This window comes from Microtus ochrogaster, assembly GCF_000317375.1.
Source record: "Microtus ochrogaster isolate Prairie Vole_2 chromosome 6 unlocalized genomic scaffold, MicOch1.0 chr6_random_2, whole genome shotgun sequence".
Taxonomy (NCBI): Eukaryota; Metazoa; Chordata; class Mammalia; order Rodentia; family Cricetidae; genus Microtus; species Microtus ochrogaster.
This window is the reverse complement of record NW_004949095.1, coordinates 4,626,142-4,645,655: the sequence shown is the minus strand read 5'-3', so window position 1 is coordinate 4,645,655 and position 19,514 is coordinate 4,626,142. Positions and strand designations below refer to the sequence as shown.

At 39.8% G+C, this 19,514-nt stretch overlaps 1 protein-coding gene across 1 annotated transcript in view; it reads right to left on the bottom strand.

Moving 5' to 3' along the window:
- The window catches only part of Acbd6 (acyl-CoA binding domain containing 6), a 151,075-nt gene that overhangs the window by 55,766 nt on the left and 75,795 nt on the right, over positions 1-19,514 (bottom strand). The window lies entirely within an intron of this gene.

Genomic DNA, 19,514 nt, shown 5'->3' with positions numbered 1-19,514 from the left:
GATCCAGATGATCTGCACATTTCTCTCTGTCTTCAGGGTCCAGATGATCTGCACATTTCTCTCTGTCTTCAGGGCCCTCTATTATAATTTATTCGAGTGGCAGAATAGAAACTGAAACCAAGTATTTGAACTGTAAGCCCGTTCTTTTTAAACACCAGGTTACGAAACAGAAAACATGGGAGTGAGGTCACCTTGGTCAGAGAGTGAGAGGCTGCACTGTGGTCAACTAGAGCCTGTCCACAGAGGGCAGCAGGGATCAGCTCCAGCTGATTGGTGTCATCTGAGCATGTGCCAGGATTCCATAATATCAGGTTTTCAAGAGAACCAAAAATCTGTACTTTTGTGAAATTAACTGGCAATTAATTACCAAAAAAATGTAGATGACAATAGATCTCTCAAACAAAATACATCACCCATATGATCATAAGCTATGCCTCAAAAATTCCATAAGCAAACTAGTAATTTTTAAAGATCCTATTACAGAGTCTTCAAATTTATCCGTGTCTTTTCTGGAATACAAACAGGCTAAGGATTTAGGTAGCTAAGGTGCTTTGAAATCTCTGCGTCAAGAGGACTGATTACTTGGGGGGGGGGGGATAAAACCCAATTCTTTTTTTCCCAAGCTTAGCAGAGTATAAGATGCCAACAACTTCATGTTTTTAGCAACAGCAAGAGAGAATGTAGCCAAGCGACTATTAAGGTGCAATTTACTATATAAGGTCATAAGACTTTGACGGTGTCCTATAATTTGGTTAGATGAAAAAAATAAGATGACACTGGCTGTTCTCTAAACTCAAAGTAATCTGAACCTGAGTCACAGTGCTCTGTGAGCCAGTTGTTCATTCTCAGACACAAACTTAGCAGAAGTGACTATTAAACATAAAAAAGACAAAAATGACTTGTAAAGGGGGAAACCTGGTGTGTGTGATATGCAAATTAAGATTTTCATAGTGGACATGAGGATGATCTGGGTGTCTGTCAGTTACCCACTGGCCCCCAGGCTGACTGGGTGCCTCCTCCTCCCTGCTTGGTCAAGGGCTTACAAGAAACTACTCCTTTGTTAAAGTCTGCAGGAATTGCATTATGAGAGAGAAAAAACCAAGGACACACAGAGCTCATTCCTCCATCCTCGGAGAAACACTGATGACTGCAGTGCTCACAGCACTTAGTATAGGCGAGGGGAAGCATGGAATCTGCAGTCGAAATACATGGTGGACTCTGGTTTCTTTACCACTAGCTTTGTGTCTCAGTCACTCACAAGACCCCTCTGACCCACACTCTCAACTGTGAGATGCCTGCAAGGACAAAATGAGCTAAAATATGGTAGACCCATTTTACAGACTAGAAACTGGTTTAAAAAATTCTATCTTTAAATACCAGCTTAACTGCCTTTCTCTGCAATTTTCTAACTTCCTGGGATTGATATTTGTTAATACAATTTTGTCTATACTTTTCAAGTGTACAGGTCTCTCTGTATACTGAAGTGGATACATTTGTTCCATTAGCCAGTCTGGAAATACTTACAAAATACTTCCAAAACTCTGGGACTGAAGTAATTCTAAATCTTGGTGCACTGTGAGGATGAGGCCCAGTCTCTACCTTCATAACTTTTTTTTTTCCTGAGACAGGGTTTCTCTGTATAGTCCTGTGTAGCTGTCCTGGAACTCAATTTGTAGACCCAAGTTGCCCTCAAACTTACTAAGATCCACCTGCCTCTGCCTCCTGAGCACTGAGATTAAAGGCGTGTACCTGGCTCTTCCTTCATACTCTTAAAGAGTCCCTTATAGGAAACCCTTTTTAAAAACTAAATCTTTTTAGAAGCTAAATCTGAAAACAGGTAAAATTCTAGGTGCAGAAGGGACGTTTGAGGCCTCTGAGGATTTACAAAGCATTCTGCAACCACCGAGGTGGTGGTGGGTAGGTCTCCCCAACATGTGTGGGTGGGTCTGCAGCAGAAGTACAGATGGAGGCCCCACAAAATCAAAGGCCTTGCTTACATAAGCACAGTCATGACAACTCCTAGTCCTCGCTCCATCCATTCCTGCACTTTCTATTCACTGAAAAGTAGGTCTGAATGGCAGGGCATGGCAGTGCAGGCCTTTATTCTTGGTGTTGAGGAGGGAGAGACAGGTGGACTTCTGTGAGCTCCAGGCCAGCTAAAACTACACAGTGAGACCTTGTATCCAAAAAAAACAAAACAAAAAAAACAAAACAAAAAAAACAAAACAAAAAAAAGTACACTAGGCACTGAGGAGTTGGCTTAGTAGGTGTAAAACACTTGGAAGTATGGGGTCTTGAGTTTGGGTCCCCAGATCCCACATAAAGCTAACATAGAATCATGCATTTGAAATCCCAGTACTCCTACAGCAAGCTGGGAGGCAGGACAGAGAAACCTGGAAGCTCATTGGCCCCCTAGCCTGTTTATGAGCTGACAAAAGACCCCATCTCAAAGAGGAAGGAGAGAATTGATGCTCTAGGCTGCCCCAGGACCTCATGCACACCTTGGTACCCACCTTCACTCACACACACAAACGTGGACACAAACACAAGCACACAGACAGACTTAGAAAAAGAGAGAGAAGGTCTAATTTATCTTTAAAACAAAGTCTTTTGCATTTGCTGTTAAAGATTGGCTCTTACATGAGTTATACCATATTTGTTTGGATCAACTACATTTAAATCAGTCTCCATAAAGCTAAGAAGCATATTGATGAAAGATGAAGGAAGTCATGAACTATTGCAACAGCAAAAGGTAAAGAATTTCTAGTACAAAGTCCTCCCCTCCTGGACTGGAGAGATGGCTCAGTGGATAAGTGCCTCCAGGTGAGCAGGAGGGAGCCTGAAGCTCACTGGTTGGCCAGCCTAACCGAACCGATAAGCTCAGCTCACTGAGAGATGCTGTCTCAATACATGAACATGTGGAGAGAGAGCAATCAAGGGAACAAACATACCCAATGATGATGCAGGCCTCCACACACAGGCATGTGTGCACACACCACCACACATCACATCCCTGTACATGGATATACAAATAAGAATAAGGCTGGGTGATGGGATGCCTGCCTTTAACCCCAGCACTTGGGAGGCCAAAGCAGGTGATCTCTGAGTTGGAGGCCAGCCTGGTCTACAGAGCAAGTTCCACACAGCCAACACGAACCCTGTCTCAGAAAAAACAAAAACAATAGCAATAACAACAACAAAAAGAAAGAAAGAAAAAATTATTTTCCCTTCCTTAAATTTCTAAAACACATAAATTCTTTGATGTACTATTATTTATACTCTAAAATTTTATTCTTTGTCTACATTGAGCATACTAAGTGATATGTTCACTAATATACTAGGCATTAAGAACAGGAAATATATCAGCTCCCAAGGAACCCAGAATCTAGGGAATAGAGACTATCACAAGACAGTGAAAAATCCCAGCCCAGACTTTAAAAAGGATTTTGCAGCAACACCCTATAGGAGACCTAAGAGTGAAGCCTTGGACAGGAAGCCTGACTGCAGAAGCTCCATGTGCCAAGCACAACGTAACACTGCCCCAGAGTTGTATCTGTAAGATTATATGACATGTCTATAAATTTCCCAGCGAGCTCAGTTCCCTCTTAACCCCTCTGATTAAAGCTTTTTCTACTAATTTCTCAAATTTAAGGTATTTACACTCAGCCCATATTTGGCTTTTACAAACCACTTTACAATTCTACCACTGTTCTCCCAATCTGGCATAAGAAGAGTTGCTTCATTAATTATTTTGGTGTACATGGAAACTTAGAAAACATGGAGGTCTCAGTGGAAATAAAGGGCAGAAACTGTTTAAGCAGAATATGCTGAAAACCTGATACCACACTGCCCTGATTTTTCGTTCTTCTTTAAGATACCTTTCTGATGAAGCTGTTTCTTTACTTTGATGAACTAACTGAAAAGTTACAGAGCCCATGACTTTAGAAAACACATTTGAATGTGAAGCTCTCCACACCTTTAGGAGTTTATTTTCCCAGACAGTAGTTGAATCTGCATGGCTACAATATTAATTGATGAGTGGGATATCAAAATGCTACACTAATTAAATAATTGTAATAGTGATTGCTGCTGGGCCCTAAAATCTCCCTGGAGGGAGGGGAAGATGCTAGGGCCCAGCAACAAGTGATGACTCCGGTTAAAGAACATCATGTCTTTGATAATTTAGGAACTGAAAATCAAATAGAATGAGACAGAGGGAGACCTTTCCACACAATATATCAGTCTTGAGATTTTATTGTACATGAACCCTGAGCTGTTACCTTTAAAAAGTTTGTTTTATTTAGTTTTATTTTATATACACTGGTGTTCTGCCTGCATGCCTATCTCTGCACCATGTCTGTACAGTGCCCATGGAAGCCAGAAGAGTGTCAGATCCTCTGGATCTGGAGTTACAGTTAGTTGTTAGTCACCATAGGGATGCTGGGAATTGACCCCAGGTTCACTGGAAGAGCAGTCAGTATTCTTAACTGCTGAGCCATCTCTCCAGCCCTTGAGTTGTTACTTTTTGTTATGAAAATATTTATTTAGAGAGGAAAATAGAGACTCATTATTCAGATTTAATATTTTCCATGTTTATTTTCTTGCTTAATATGGAAATTATAGATATGATTACCTCTTGTTTGTAAATATATCAGTACAGACCTAAAACCAAAAATATATTCCTATATAACCATAATACCATTATCACATATAAAAGAGTTACTATCAGCACCTCCATGCAAACTCCCACTAGCCTTTAAACTTTCACAACTATATATAACAAAGAAAGCATGCTTTACTGTGTTCTTGCTTGCAAACAATTCTATGCATTGTTTTGAATTATTAGTGGGAAAGTCAACGCTCAAAGGGCTAGAGATGTGGCTTGGTGGTTAAAAGCCCTTCCTGCTCTTCCAGAGGACCCAAGTTTGGTTCCCCATACCCATATAGGGAGACTCACAACTGCCTGTAACTCTAGCTCAAGGGATCTGGTACTCTCTTGCCTTTGTGAGAACACGCACACACGCGCACACACACATATATGTGTACACACATCTTTTTAAAAAGTAACTGACTTTTATTATTTGGAAAGAGAAATGGAATGAGAAGTGGGTAACGAGCAAAGGTAATTGGGATGAGAGTAAATCTGGTATATAGGTAGAAAACTGTCAATGAAATCCATTACTTTGTATAGAGAATATGCATTGAAAACAAGATTAATCAACATTGTAAATCCTTTGGTCTTATCAACAATGTGATAGAAATACTCTGTCATTTAAAAACTGTATCTGTAGAAATTGTCCACTTGATAGTAACAAGCTATATGGAAGTTCATGCAAACTGCTTCCATAAGGCTTCCCAGGGTTCTTGAGAGAATTACTTCTTTCCAAGTGTCATGGGTATGGACTGAACAACAACAAGAACCATGGCATGCTCAAGACTTTGCCCTTAACAGAACCAAGACCTCTTGGCCAGTGTCAGATAATCTGTCACTATGAGCTACTTGTATCCAAGCCAGATATTTATTGCTATTGATCTGCCTGGTCCCAGCAAAAGACTTTTGTTCTCCCAGACCGGGACTTTGACCTCAATTAAGTTATGAATTTCAATCCGATAGACTGCTCCACTTACCCTACTGCTCTCTGACTGGATTAATTAGAATTAGCTAGGCTGAGAGTCACCCCAAGCTCCTCATGGATCATGTTATTTTAATAATAAATAAAGGAATAGCAGCAATGTACAAGAAGTATTTTGAAAGATTGCTCATCTAGGAACAACCTGCCAATACCAATTTCTCTGACTCTGATTACCTCATTTACTTTTTATTTCATTTTCTTCATTGTAAATTCGTCTTTTCTTTCAGTTTCTAAACAGGTTCTTTGGGCAGAGAAACCCAAGAACTTGTCATGTTAGTGCTCTGAGCTACTTTAGGGCTTCACTAGAAAGTAACTCACCAAAGCAATGATTTGCATAAATAAATAGTAAGACAGAAAAAACATTTCATAAGAGCATCAAAAGAGCAGCACACATGCACACAATACACACATACACACTCACTCCATCATCTGAGGAAAAGAGCCAACCATTAGCTAAATGCAGTTTTCCTATGCAGCTAGTTACTGCATGAAAAGAAGACAAACAAGATACTGCCGAGACAGCAATATCCAAGCTTAAAAACAATAAAAATGTGCAAATATATTTATTTCTAATTGCTTGGCCCAACGGGACAGGTAACAAGGCTGACCAATAGAAATTCTAAGGCATGATGATAACAACAATCAATGGTTATAAATATATTGTCTGGTATAATTTTATGAAAAATTATATGTAAAGAGTATCATATAAGAATGTTAATATTCTGGTATAAAGTTTTTGGTATTTGGTACTTAGGTTGACCAGTTTTTATAGAATCTTAAAAACTCATTTACTTCTTTGATTCTTGGAATACTTATTTTTGATTGGCTCTCAGGAATACACAGAAAGAAATTAATCAGATTAAGTGAAAGTGATTTTTTAAAAAAACTTATTTTATGTGTATGCTTGTATGTATGGGCACTATGTGCATATCTGGTACCTGTGAGGGTCAGAATAGAGTGTTGGGTTCCCCAGAACCAGAGTTACAGACAGTTGTGAGCCACTATGTGGGTGCTGGGAACTAAACCTGTCCTCTGCAAGATCAACAATGCTCTTAACTGCTGAGACATCTCTCTAGCTCCTAATGGATTTATTTACTATTAAAGAAAGACAGGGTTTTACTTTATAGCCCTGGCTGTTCTGAAACTACTCAGAGGTAGACCAGACTGGCCTAGAACTCACAGAGATCTACCTGCCTCTGCCTCCTGAGTGCTGGGATTAAGACTATGAGCCAGCAAGCTGGGCATTATTTTAATATTAAAATCATTGCAAAATTAAAGCATTATTCTCTGTGCTTTGCTTGTTAACAACTTCAAGTATATCTGGAAGGTACATCTTAATAAAAAGGATAAGCCATGATATAATCAATCGGTGCCTCACGAAAACCTTCAAAGATGGAATGGAATGACCAAGAGACTGTAGAAAGGAACGGTAGTACACGAAATGATGCCTGTAACGGAAAATCCAAGAGCTCTAGCTTTAGAAGTGTAGCTCTTGGATTTAATAAAGGTCGCCTGCTCGCCCCCCTTCACTGTGCACACCTATGTGCTTGTGCAGACTACATAGACACTCATTTTGGCGCAGTTTTACTTTTCCCATGGACGGGTGCTTGCTCAAATACTAGTATGCATTCCTTTCTCAACATCTAAAACGTCTTGGCAATCTAGAAAGAAAGTAAAATTCATGTGAGAACTGACTGGTCTCTTCATAACACACAAGAAATATTAAGAGAAATCATTAAGAAATAATTTTCAGGTAAAGCTGCTTCCACCACCAGGAAAAATCCAATGACAAACATACAGGGTTTGGCACTGAGCATCAGTTTTCACACGTGGCTGTCATTAACTTGCAATACTCTTAATGGATAACAGAAAATCGTACTGGTGGTTTAATCGTACTTTTCTATTGACTCCTTAACTAGGGGAAAGATGAGGGAGAAAGGAGGAAAATTTAGAATAGTGGTGTAACACCTTTACTTACATGTGAATGATCTTAAATATTAACAATGACTTAATGTAACAAATATCAAGGCCAGGTGGCGATGGCACACACCTTTAATCCCAGCTCTCGCGATACAGAGGCAGGCGGATCTCTGTAAGTTTAAGGCCAGCCTGTTCTACAAAGTGAGTTCCAGGACAGCCAAGGACTACAGAGAAACACTATCTTGAAAAAAAAAAATCAAATATGAGTCTTTTCTATCAACTACCATAAAACATGAGTTTAGGACAAGGAATTCAAATCTTTTGATGCCCCCTGCCAACTTTTATGCAAATGTTTTAATCCTCCTACCCAGTAAAAACTTTGTTTACACAAAGGTGCTCTGCCATATTCCAGGTTTCACTCTCTCCTTGGAGCAGTTATCCTTCTCTTCCTTAACTTCCTGCACATCAATTCTTTTCAGACTAGCCAACTGAATTACGACTATAAGATCAAACATCAGCCAATGGGGAAAAGACATGGTCACCACTGGAGCGAGAATAAAGCCAAATGCATTTCCTGTCTGTATGCTCTCTCCTCCAAGCACACCGTCTTGGTCAAGAGTGCAGTTGGCCTCGTCCAGACATGTCAGTGGCAATGTTGCTCTATTTCTTTGACACCCTGAACTTTATTTCTAACGCTTAACATCACAAAATGGAATAAAATTAGAAAGTATAAACATCAAAGATCTAAAATTCCCTTTTTGTAAAACATAAAGAGCAACAAAAATACTCAGAACAAATTTAACAAGACTTGGGAAAAACTTATATGAGGCAAATTCTAAAGATCCCTGAAATATGTAAAACACCATCAAATGGAAGAGGATTTTTTGATTGCATAAAGGAACTCAACATAAGAGGATGTCAGTTCTAATTTACAAATTCAATGCAACCCAGTGTAAACAACACAAGCTGTTTCATGGAGTCAAACAAAGATACTAACATTCATTATCTGAAAAATGCAAGAACATCCAGGAAAACACTTAAAAGAAAAACTAAGGAGAAATAACTGTTCCAGATAGTCGTATCTGCTATAAGGCCTTTCAAGCAAAATAATATACATAAATATGAGGCCAGTAGAGGTTCACACAGTCTAGAATTAGATAAAAATGCACACGGGAATACAGGAAATGAGCAGGGCAGCTCAGGATCCATGAGGGACAGACTTTCGAGAAATAGTGCTGGTCACACTAAGAAGACATTGGGGAAAGAGGAAATTAAATCTGTCTCTCAAACTATACATCTCAAGATCTAAATGTAGACCATGAATTCATACAAGCACTAAAGGAGAACATGGGATTTTCCTTAAGCTTTCTATAAGAAAAAAGGTTGTTTATTTGTCTTTTTTTTTTTCTTTCTTTTTTTGAGATGGTCTCATTTTGAAGCTCTAACTGCCCTGGAACTTGCTATGTAGACAAGATTAGTCTCAACCTCACAGAGATCTGCCTGTTGCTGTCTCCTGAGTGCTGGAATTAAAGGCATAAGCCACCAAGCCCAGCAAGAGAGCTTTTGAAAACTATGACTTAAAATCTAGAACAATACCTGCCTCAACGAGGTGATGGGACAGACTTAGCTGACCCCAGGGGAGGCCTTAACCTCTGAGGAGCAGATGGGATATGCAGTGGGGGGGAAGGTACGGGGAGTAGAAGGAGAAGAGGGAGGGGGAACTGTATTGGCATGTAAAAAGAAGATCCAGGACAATAAAAAAGTCTGATAAATTGACTACCTAACAATTTTTTAAAAATCATACATAACAAATAAACCATAAATAAAAATGAGGGGAAAATGTCTGCTTCATATACCACAAAGGTTAATATTCCTAATATAGAGAGAATGCATCAAAATGGAAGCATCAAACAGATAAACTTGATGAGAAATGTTTGAGCAATTTACTGAAAAATGGACACAAACTGTCTCAAACATGACAAAATGTAACACTTCACTTACAGAAACATGCAAACTCAAATATTACTGAGGCCATTTCTCTGTCAAGGGTCAAAAATTTAAAATACAGCAAAACAATCTATTGGCAACAATTTGGAATTACATTGGCATGATGTATTCAAAAAGTTGTATGTAGGGAAACAGGCGTGTTCATGTACTGCTGGGGAAGGGGAACAGGAATGTTCACGTACTGTTGGGGAGGGGGAACAGGCGTGTTCACGTACTGTTGGGGAAGGGGAACAGGCGTGTTCATGTACTGCTGGGAAAGGCAAACTGGTAAACCCTACAACATCTATCAAAGCTACATATACACTTCCTTTTGGACCCACTAATTCTACTTGCAGAACTCTTACTCTGAAGGTATAATTCCAACGATAGAGAAATACATATGCATTAGGTTGGTAACTGCCAAATATCAGAAACAACATACATGCCATACATAGGAGAGAGGGCTTTGAATAAACTATGTTACATGAACAAAGGCTAAGTCTGCATAACTAATGTACAAATAAAAGAGAAAGCACTTGGGGAAATGAAATGAAGTAGCTTGTAGAATATAATGTTATGCGAACTGCAAAAAAATATTTAAAGTTTATCTTTAAAAATTATTATTATGTGCATTGTGTGTGTGTGTGCGTGCGTGTGCATGTGCGTGTCACAGGCCCTAAAATACACCTTTCATAAAAGAAAGAAGGAGACTGGCAAATGATGGGTAGAGCTGCTTGCCACCAAGCACAATGACATGAATTTCATCCCCAGGACCCACAATAAAGGAAGAAGGAGAGATGAGTTTTCAAGAGTAGTCCTCTGGCCTTGACATGTGATGCTGTGACATGTGCACACAAACACACAAGCACACACAAAATAATTTCTCTAAATACATAATTTATGGGCTGGAGAAATGACTCAGCAATTAAGAGGACACAGTGTTCTTGTAGCGGACCCAAGTTTGGTTCCCAGCATGGACACTGGACAGATAGATCACAGGGTGATCTGAGACCTCTGACCTCCATGGGCACCGCCCTCCCCCCGTACATACACCCACATGCATGTACACACAATTTAAAATAAATTTAATATATACATATAATTTAACATTTTTAATAAAGTAAGAAAGAAGGGACATATGAAAACACATTGTCCAAGTTTGTTTTCTATTGGGGAGTGACAAACACCCTTGGCCAGAAGCAACTTTGCAGTCCAACGCTGAGGGAGTCAGAGCAGGAACTCAAGCAAGAACACAGGCAGGAACAACAAGGGAACAGTGGTTAGTTCTTAGTGCTTGTTCTTCATGGCACACACACCCTGCTGGCTTTTTCTACATAACCCAGGACAACCTGTCCAGGGTGGCACTCACAGAAGTGATTCCACATCAATCATCAATCAAGAAAACGGCCTGCAGCTGAGTGTGGTGGCACACATAGTAATCAGCTCCAGTCCTTGGGAGCAGGGAATATCTGTGAGCCAGCCCTATAAAGTGAGTTCCGGGAGAGAGACCTTTCTCAAAAAGCCAACAAACAATCAGAAAAAAAAAAAAATCCAACCAACCAAACAAAAAGCAACAATAAAAACAAACCAAAACCAAAACAATAACAACACAACTGAATTCCTGTCAACCTAACATATCACTATTAGGTTTTTCCTTTCTTGTTTATCCCCAATATCTCATGCTATTATCACAATATGAAACATAGCATAACTTAAACCCAGCCTTGAAAACTTTAAACATGTTGAAAGTCCAGTCTCGGCTGGGTGGTGGTGGCGCACGCCTTTAATCCCAGCACTCGGGAGGCAGAGGCAGGCGGATCTCTGTGAGTTTGAGGCCAGCCTGGTCTACAAGAGCTAGTTCCAGGACAGGCTCCAAAACCACAGAGAAACCCTGAAACCCTGTCTCGAAAAACCAAAAAACAAACAAAAAAAACCCCAAGTCCAGTCTCTTTAAAATATTCAACATCTCAAACGACAAATAAATTGATAAAAGAAGGGGAGTACTGGAGAGATGGCTCACTAGTTAAGAGACTGGCTGCTCTTTTACAGGACCCAAGTTCAATTCCCAGCACCACATGGAGGCTCACAGCCATCTGTATCCACAGTATCTGACACCCTCTTCTGACCTATGCAGGCATTAGGCATGCATGCAGTACACACACACACACACACACACACACACACACACACACACACACACACACATGATAATAAATAACTTAATAAAATATTCAATGTTTCTTTAAAAATCCAAAGTCTCTCATCTAGGCTCCTATAATAAGTTACATACTTCTTATTCCAAGAAGGAAGAACCAGGGCACAGTCACAATCAAATCAAAGCAAGCTGGGCGGTGGTGGCGCACACCTTTAAACCCAGCACTCGGGAAGCAGAGGCAGGCAGATCTTCGTGAGTTCGAGGCCAGCCTGGTCTACAAGAACTAGTTCCAAGACAGGCCCCAAAGCTACAGAGAAACCTTGTCTTAAAAAAAAAAACAAATAAATAAATAAATAAATAAAAATGCAAAAAAAAAATCAAACAAGCAAATCAAAGCACAACTAAACTCTAGCAGTGTAAATAACTCAGCATCCAACATTTGGAACTCATGATCTTTTAGTCACAGAGGGCTTGGATCATCATACTTCTCTGGCTCTGCCACTACTGTACACACAGCTTGTCTTGACGCTCAAGCTGACCTCACTCCACACCTGCCACTATCCTTGGTGGTCATCACCCAGTGCTGGAATCTCCAATATGCTGGGCTAGCCACAGCAGCTAAGGCTTCTTGGCCTCTCTGCAGGGACTCTGACCCTCAGCTGTTCTCCACGACCTCTTAGTGCCTCCAAGGCCTTACCACGGGGAGACCTGCAGCACTGCCACATTGAGCATCCAGCCTGAGCGAGGTGCAGCCATTGCTTTCTGGAGTGTGCTGACCCAGAATTTCTGCCCTACACTTTTCTCTCTATTGCAATGATAAACACTATGACCAAAAGCAACCTGGGGAGGAAAGTATTATTTTTAAGTTTTAATTAGCACACAATGTACCTTTTTCTCTGAAAACCTATGTGTACCTGTTCTCTTACATATACATACATAAATATAAAAGAATGGCTATTCTTAGGATGAATATTTGTTCAACTAATTTCAATTTTACTCCTACTTTTGTTTCCCTACATATACTTTTGCTTCAATATGCAATTATAGTCATTTTTCTTTAAAAAAAGATTTGAAGATTTATTTTTAAAAATTATTTTAAATTACGTGTCTGTCTCTTTGGGATACGTGCATAAAAGTGCAGGTGCCTGCAGAGGCCAGAGGATTTAGGCCCCCTGACATTGGAGTTAGAGGTCGTTGTGAATCACCTAATGTAAGCACTGGGAACAGAACTTGTGGCCTCTAAGAGCAGCAAGAGCTCTTACCTGCTGAGCCATCTCTCCCACCACTCGGAAATATCTTAAGTAACAAAACCAGCACAGCAGTGGATGTACTTAACTGAACTGACCATACTGGTACCTGAAGACCACTTCTTCCTAAACACAGTCCGTCATAACTTACTTAGTTAACAGAGAGTGTAAGGGGCTTCTCAATCTCAGGATGTTAAAATATAAAAAAAAAAAAAAAACAAGCCTCATCTTAAAATTGATTAAATCTGGTAATTTACATACTGCAGTAAGAATGTCACATCTCAAACACTGCTATTATAATTCTGAAACTCAAGTTCAACTCCACTGATCTCTCCTCTAGCTGCTCACCAGCCACGCCCCTGTAAACACCGAGTGGCACAGAAAACGATCAGTACAAAACATCAAATGAGAAGAAGTAAAACATCTGCATGGCTATTTTCTGGTTCTAAGTAGTGTAAGAAGATGAACTGAGGTAATTTTCTCATTACAGCATTGTGTTTTTTGGGGGGTGGGGAGATGCCATGTGGAGGTGGTGTATCTGGAGGCCAGAGTTGGATGTCAGATGTGTTTCCTGAGCACACCCCAAGCAGGACCTCTGCCCAACCCAAAGCTTGATGACTCTACTAACCTAATCATCTCACTCTAGAGATGTGCCTTTTCTGCTGTGGAATAATCCTTCTGTATGCTGTGAATATGTATTACTCTCTGGTTATTATCCTGGTTAACAAAGAAGCTGAATGGCCTATAGCAAGGCAGAATAAGGCTAGGCAGGAAAGCCAAACTGAAAATGCTGCAGGGAAGAAGGGGAGAGTGAGGGAGATGCCAGTCAGCCAGCCGCCCAGGAAGCAAGTCATGCCAGATGAGCCACATGACAATACATAGAAGAGTAGAAATGGGTTAATTTAAATGTAAGAGCTAGTTAGTAAAAAGACTGAGCTATCAGCTGAGCATTTATAATTCAGAATCAGCCTGAGTCAGTTATTTGGGACCAGGCAGTTGGGACAGGAAACACCCATCTACACGTCTCTGCTCTCCCAAGTGCTGTAATTACAAGCAGGCCGCCATGTGCACTGGACACTCAGCTTCTGTGTCAAGTGTTTTATCCACTAGGCAATCTCTCCTCTGTAGCAATGCTTTTAAAAAGTTGACAGGACTGTAGTTATAAAGACATGTGGGAATCATGGAAGCAAAAGGAAGTAAGCTAAAACAGCAGAGGGCTATAGAGAGACATCAACTAAGCCCTGCTGCTGCTTCTCTGGCACCATTAGAGGCCCTGCACAAGGGCTCAGATGGAGCTTAGTGCCAGAGGGACACGTGATGCAAACACAAAGTAGCTGTTCTACATGGTTCGTATTCTGAAGCCAAAGCGGGTGCAAGAAAACAGGTTATCTACAAAAATCTTAAGTAGTCTTTCTGCCTGGAGTTGGGGAGATGGCTCAGTGGTTATTACTCTTGCAGAGGACCTGAGTTCAATTCCCAGCACCCGCATGGTGGCTTACAATCACTTATACGTCAGTTCCAGTGCATCTGATGGCTACTTCTGACCTCTGGGGCCACTGCATGTGGTACACACATATATATGCAGGCAAACTCTTGAACACATAAATAAAACAAATAAATTTAAAAATGCAAAAAGCCCAACATTTTCTGCTCTTTTAGAGATTGGAGGTGGTGCCCCCAAAATATAGAGACAATGGTAGTGGTGACTCACATCCTCAGAAGGCTCAGGCAGGAGGATCACTGGGCTACATAGTGAGTTCCAGTCTAGTATGGGCCATAGAGGAAGATTCAGTTACAACCATCCACCCCAAAAGCCCCAAAACAAAAACAAAGCTCATGAACTAACAACAATAAAGAAATGAAAAATAACAAATCCTCCCCTGTCTATGACCACCTTTTAGAAGCAGTGTAAAGTTAAAAAAAACAACAACAACAAAACAACCAACCAAACAAACAAACAAAAAACAGGGAACATGAAATATATGGAAAATTCTAAATGAAATCAGAGCAAGTTTATGACTCTGAACAATTAAAGTCAATCTTATAATTCCAATATGTTAAATACATCTAAGGATAGTAACATTTTTAAAGTTCTGTTACTCTGATGAGTTTTTTCCCAAGCAATTTGTCCATTTTATTTATAGGAATTGCAGCTAATTCCTCTATAGAAAATATGTGGGTTATAAGACAATACAAGGACAGCAGCAAAGGACAGAAAGACAGACAAAACATAAAACAAAGACGCAAAGTCCTCAGCCAACATATCAATCAATATCAATAACAATTATACTTCTAAACTATAAGTGAAAAAGACACCCTCACAGAAATAAAGGGTGAGACAATTCAACACTAGAAGCCAAATCAATAGAAAACTTTTCAGTCAGTTTTTCAAGATAAAGGGAAGATATCAGAGGCATCAGGGAGTTAGTTTAAGAAGTAATGAAAAGGGTATCAGATAAAATGCTATGGAAAAAGGCTATTTGATACAAAAAAGTATCTTTTGAAGTAAAAAAAAAATGAAGATAGGGACATACTGTAACCATAGCAACACAGGCAAAGAAAAGAACAGAATTAAACAATTCTAGAATTCTTATATTTCTCAAGACATAACAAGGATATATTACTCTAAGGTACATGAAAATAAGCTGAGAGTTTATTTTGCAATTTCTATTACTAAAAGAGTAGTTTATATAAGGTCTAGGAAATAAATACCCAAAAGAGAAAGTAAAATTCAACAATTCAAAAATACTTGTTTAGCAGCAGACAAGTCAATAAAGAAAGAGAAACAATTGCCGGGCGGTGGTGGCGCACGCCTTTAATCCCAGCACTTGGGAGGCAGAGGCAGGTGGATCTCTGTGAGTTTGAGACCAGCCTGGTCTACAAGAGCTAGTTCCAGGACAGGCTCCAAAACCACAGAGAAACGCTGTCTCGAAAAACAAAATAAAAAAAAAAAAAGAGAAACAAAAAGCAGGTAGAACAAAGAGAAACAGCAAAGCAGCGAGCTTACTACAACCAAAGCAACGACCACACTAAATACAAATGAAGTGAACACTGGGATTAAAGACGAAAATTCAGGCCCAATAACATGTTGTTTACAAAGAACATGTGCTAAAACTTATTGCCTCCATCATACTGGCCTGTGGTCATGTCTTGACTAATGAAGGATATGGACAGCCCTGCAGACTGTGGGTGGGGCCATCTCTGGGGAGGTGGTCCCTGATTGTTTAAAAAAAAAAAGCCAGCTGAGCAGCATTCCTTCATAGTTTCTGCTCTAGTCCCTGCTTGAGTTCCATCTCTGTGATGAAACCTTTCCCTCTAAAGCCGCTTTTGATCAGAGTGCTTTAGTACAGCAGTAGAAGTATCAAGGTCACCAGTTTTTAGGGCAGTTTCAAGAGCCAGAAGATGACTCAAGAAGGACGTAGGACATACACACACACACACACACACACACACACACTCATTCACTCACACACACATGTGCTTGCACACACAAGTAGGAACAGGTCTACACACACGCGTAGGAATGTGTCTACACACACGCATACATACACAAGTAGGAATGGATCTACACACACTCGAGCACACACACAAGGAGGAATGTATGTACACACAAAAGTAGGAATGTGTCTACACACACATGTGTGCACACACATAAACATTTATATCATTATCCTAACACCAAATGTGATAATAACCCAACTTCCAGAGTGGAGCCAAAAGTCAAAACTAAGCAGAAGAAACCAAGCATTTGTTAGTACACAGCTAACAGATGAAATCATAAACCAAGTATTTGCTAGTATACAGCTAACTGATGAAATCATACAGCTTTTTAGAAATAAACCTTAGTTTCATCCTCAGCAGCACCACAGAATACAGCCACTGCAGTTCAGGAAAGGAATGCATGAGAGAATCAAGAGCAAGATGACGGGAAAACAGAATAAACCCGACACCGCTCTAATCACTTCATTCCAGACTCACAGTAAGTTATTCTTCAGATGGTTGATAACATCAGCCTGCCTGGGCTGGGTTAGCACCAAGATCTATGGCCAAGCAAATAGTTCTAATAAAATTGATTTTCTTTTTTGGCAACCAATAAGCCCAGTCAATAATAATATTGTTTAAGAAAGATTGAGTTGTGAGGGAAATGAACCTCTCCTTCCATTTATTACGTTTGCATTGTCCATATTTGAAAAGCGCTTTCAATAACAAAGCCAAACGAGAAGCAGTAGTGGGAAAGACACCCTGAGACAGAATCTGCGAAGCCCTCTGACTTGGAAGCATCTTAGTAACTCAAACCAACAAAGCATTCCCATTAACTGGAACTAGACAGATCAGATTATAATCATCAAGAGCAAAGTTAAAGAAAGGATGGGACCAACATAAAATGACCATGTGAATGTAGGGGGCAAGGAAAACACTGTGCCAGGCAACAAGCCATCCTAGCCAGTTTGTCCCAGAATCCACATGGAACCTCAATTCTGCACTAAAACTAGTGTTTGGTCAACAATGCTCTAGAAAGCCGCACAAGGTAGGGTTTAGGACTGTTTGCTTTGTACTATTCCAACAACAGAACTGGCAATAAATAAATAAATAAATAAATAAATAAATAAATAAATAAATAAATAAATAAATAAAACCCAGACAACGCCTACCGTGGGAACACTGTCCTTTAAATACCCTTAAATTATTTATAATCATGTAAAGACATGAATGTACCCACAGGATCCTGCTGTTTGCTTTCACTTAGTGGAGGCAGTGGTTCAGGGGAATGACACTAGAAAGATAACTTTAAACATTTACAAACAGTGAAGAAAACTGTAGAAAAAAATTCCCAATGAACAGCGAAGAAACTGTCTTCTCCAACGTTAAAACATTCAAAGCTATGTTCTTTAAAGAGCTCGTCCTAAGAACAGACAGAAAGCAGAGTAATGGAAGGACAAGCCCAGAAACAGACTGCAATGAGGACCAGACTTAAGTAAGGAGGACACCGCAAGTCACAAGAAGCAAAAACGATTATTCAGTAAACATGACATCAACCTGCTAGGCATCTGGACAAAACAGTTAACATATACAAAGGCACAGGGCAATTCTAGATGGCTCAAAGAAACCATGAGAGGGAGAAAGATCCAGAAGAAAGCTGAGAACAGTTTTAACATGTCTTGAATATTAAAACTTTGTCTTGATACATAAAATGTTTCTATAATCTTTTAAAATTATAAATCTAATAATAAATTAAGCAAAAGAAATAAATGATTCATAAAGTGAAATATAAATTTTAAAATACATCAAAATAGCCTTTAATAGCAGCATTTGGGAGGCAGAGACAGGCAGATTGCTGAGTTCAAACCTAGCCTGGCCTGCAGACTAAATTTCAGGATAGCCAGGGCTATACAGAGAAATCCTGCCTCAAAAAACTAAACACACATACCCTACACACACACACACACACACACACACACACACACACACACACACACAGCTCAGTACTACTTAGTCATTAAGGAAAGGTGAATCCAAATCATATCATGAGGTAAAGTAATATCCACTAGAATGGTTATTTTAAAAAGGAGGGAAAATAAGGATGGTTGAAGTCAGAAGTCACAAACATTGGTGGTGGGGGTGTAAGATGATACAATTCCTAAAAAAAGCTTAGAGTCCCTAAAAGTTACATGTGAAAAAAATTACATGTTAAATTACTCTAAGATTGGGGCTGCAGAGTTGGCTCAGAAGGTGGGGTTATTTGTTGCTCTTGTGGAGGACCTGGGTTCAGTTCTCAATATACACACACCATAGCTCGTAAATGTCAGTAACTCCAGTTGTAGGATAGCACCAGGCACATACTTGGTGCACATAAATAAATGTAGGTGAACTACTTTTACATATAAAATAAAATGAATCTGAAAAAAAATTATAAGATTCCAGCATTCTACTCTTGGGTAGACAGCCAAAATAAGTGAATAGAGGCATCAGAAATAAGCATAAAAGCGGGGGGGGGGGGGAGAAACCACAACCACAAATGTTTATAACATTATTATAACTGCCAAGAGTTAGAAACAATAACATTGTTCATGAACTGATGAATGGATAAAGAAAATATACAATGCTTATATATTAAAAATCCAGCTATAAAAAATGAATAAAGTCCTGTGGCATACTCTAACAAAAATGCACCTTGAGAATATGTTACATGAAAGAAACAAAACAGGAAAGCACTTATTTCATGATTCCATTTACATGAAATACCACACAGAAAAAAAAAAAAGCAGGTTAGTGCCAGGTGGTGGTGGAGCATGCCTTTAATCTCAGAACGCAGGAGGCAGATGGATGTAGGTGGATCTCTGAGTCTGAGGCCAGCCTGGCTTACAGAGCAAGTTCCAGGACAGCCAGAGCTACACAGAGAAACCCTATCTCCAAAAACCAAAGGAAGAAAAAAAAGAAGAAAGGAAGGAAGGAAAAGGAAGGGAAGGGAAGGGAAAAGAAAGAAATGGAAAGCCGGGCAATGGTGGCGCATGTCTTTAATCCCAGCACTCGGGAGGCAGAGGCAGGCGGATCTCTGTGAGTTCGAGACCAGCC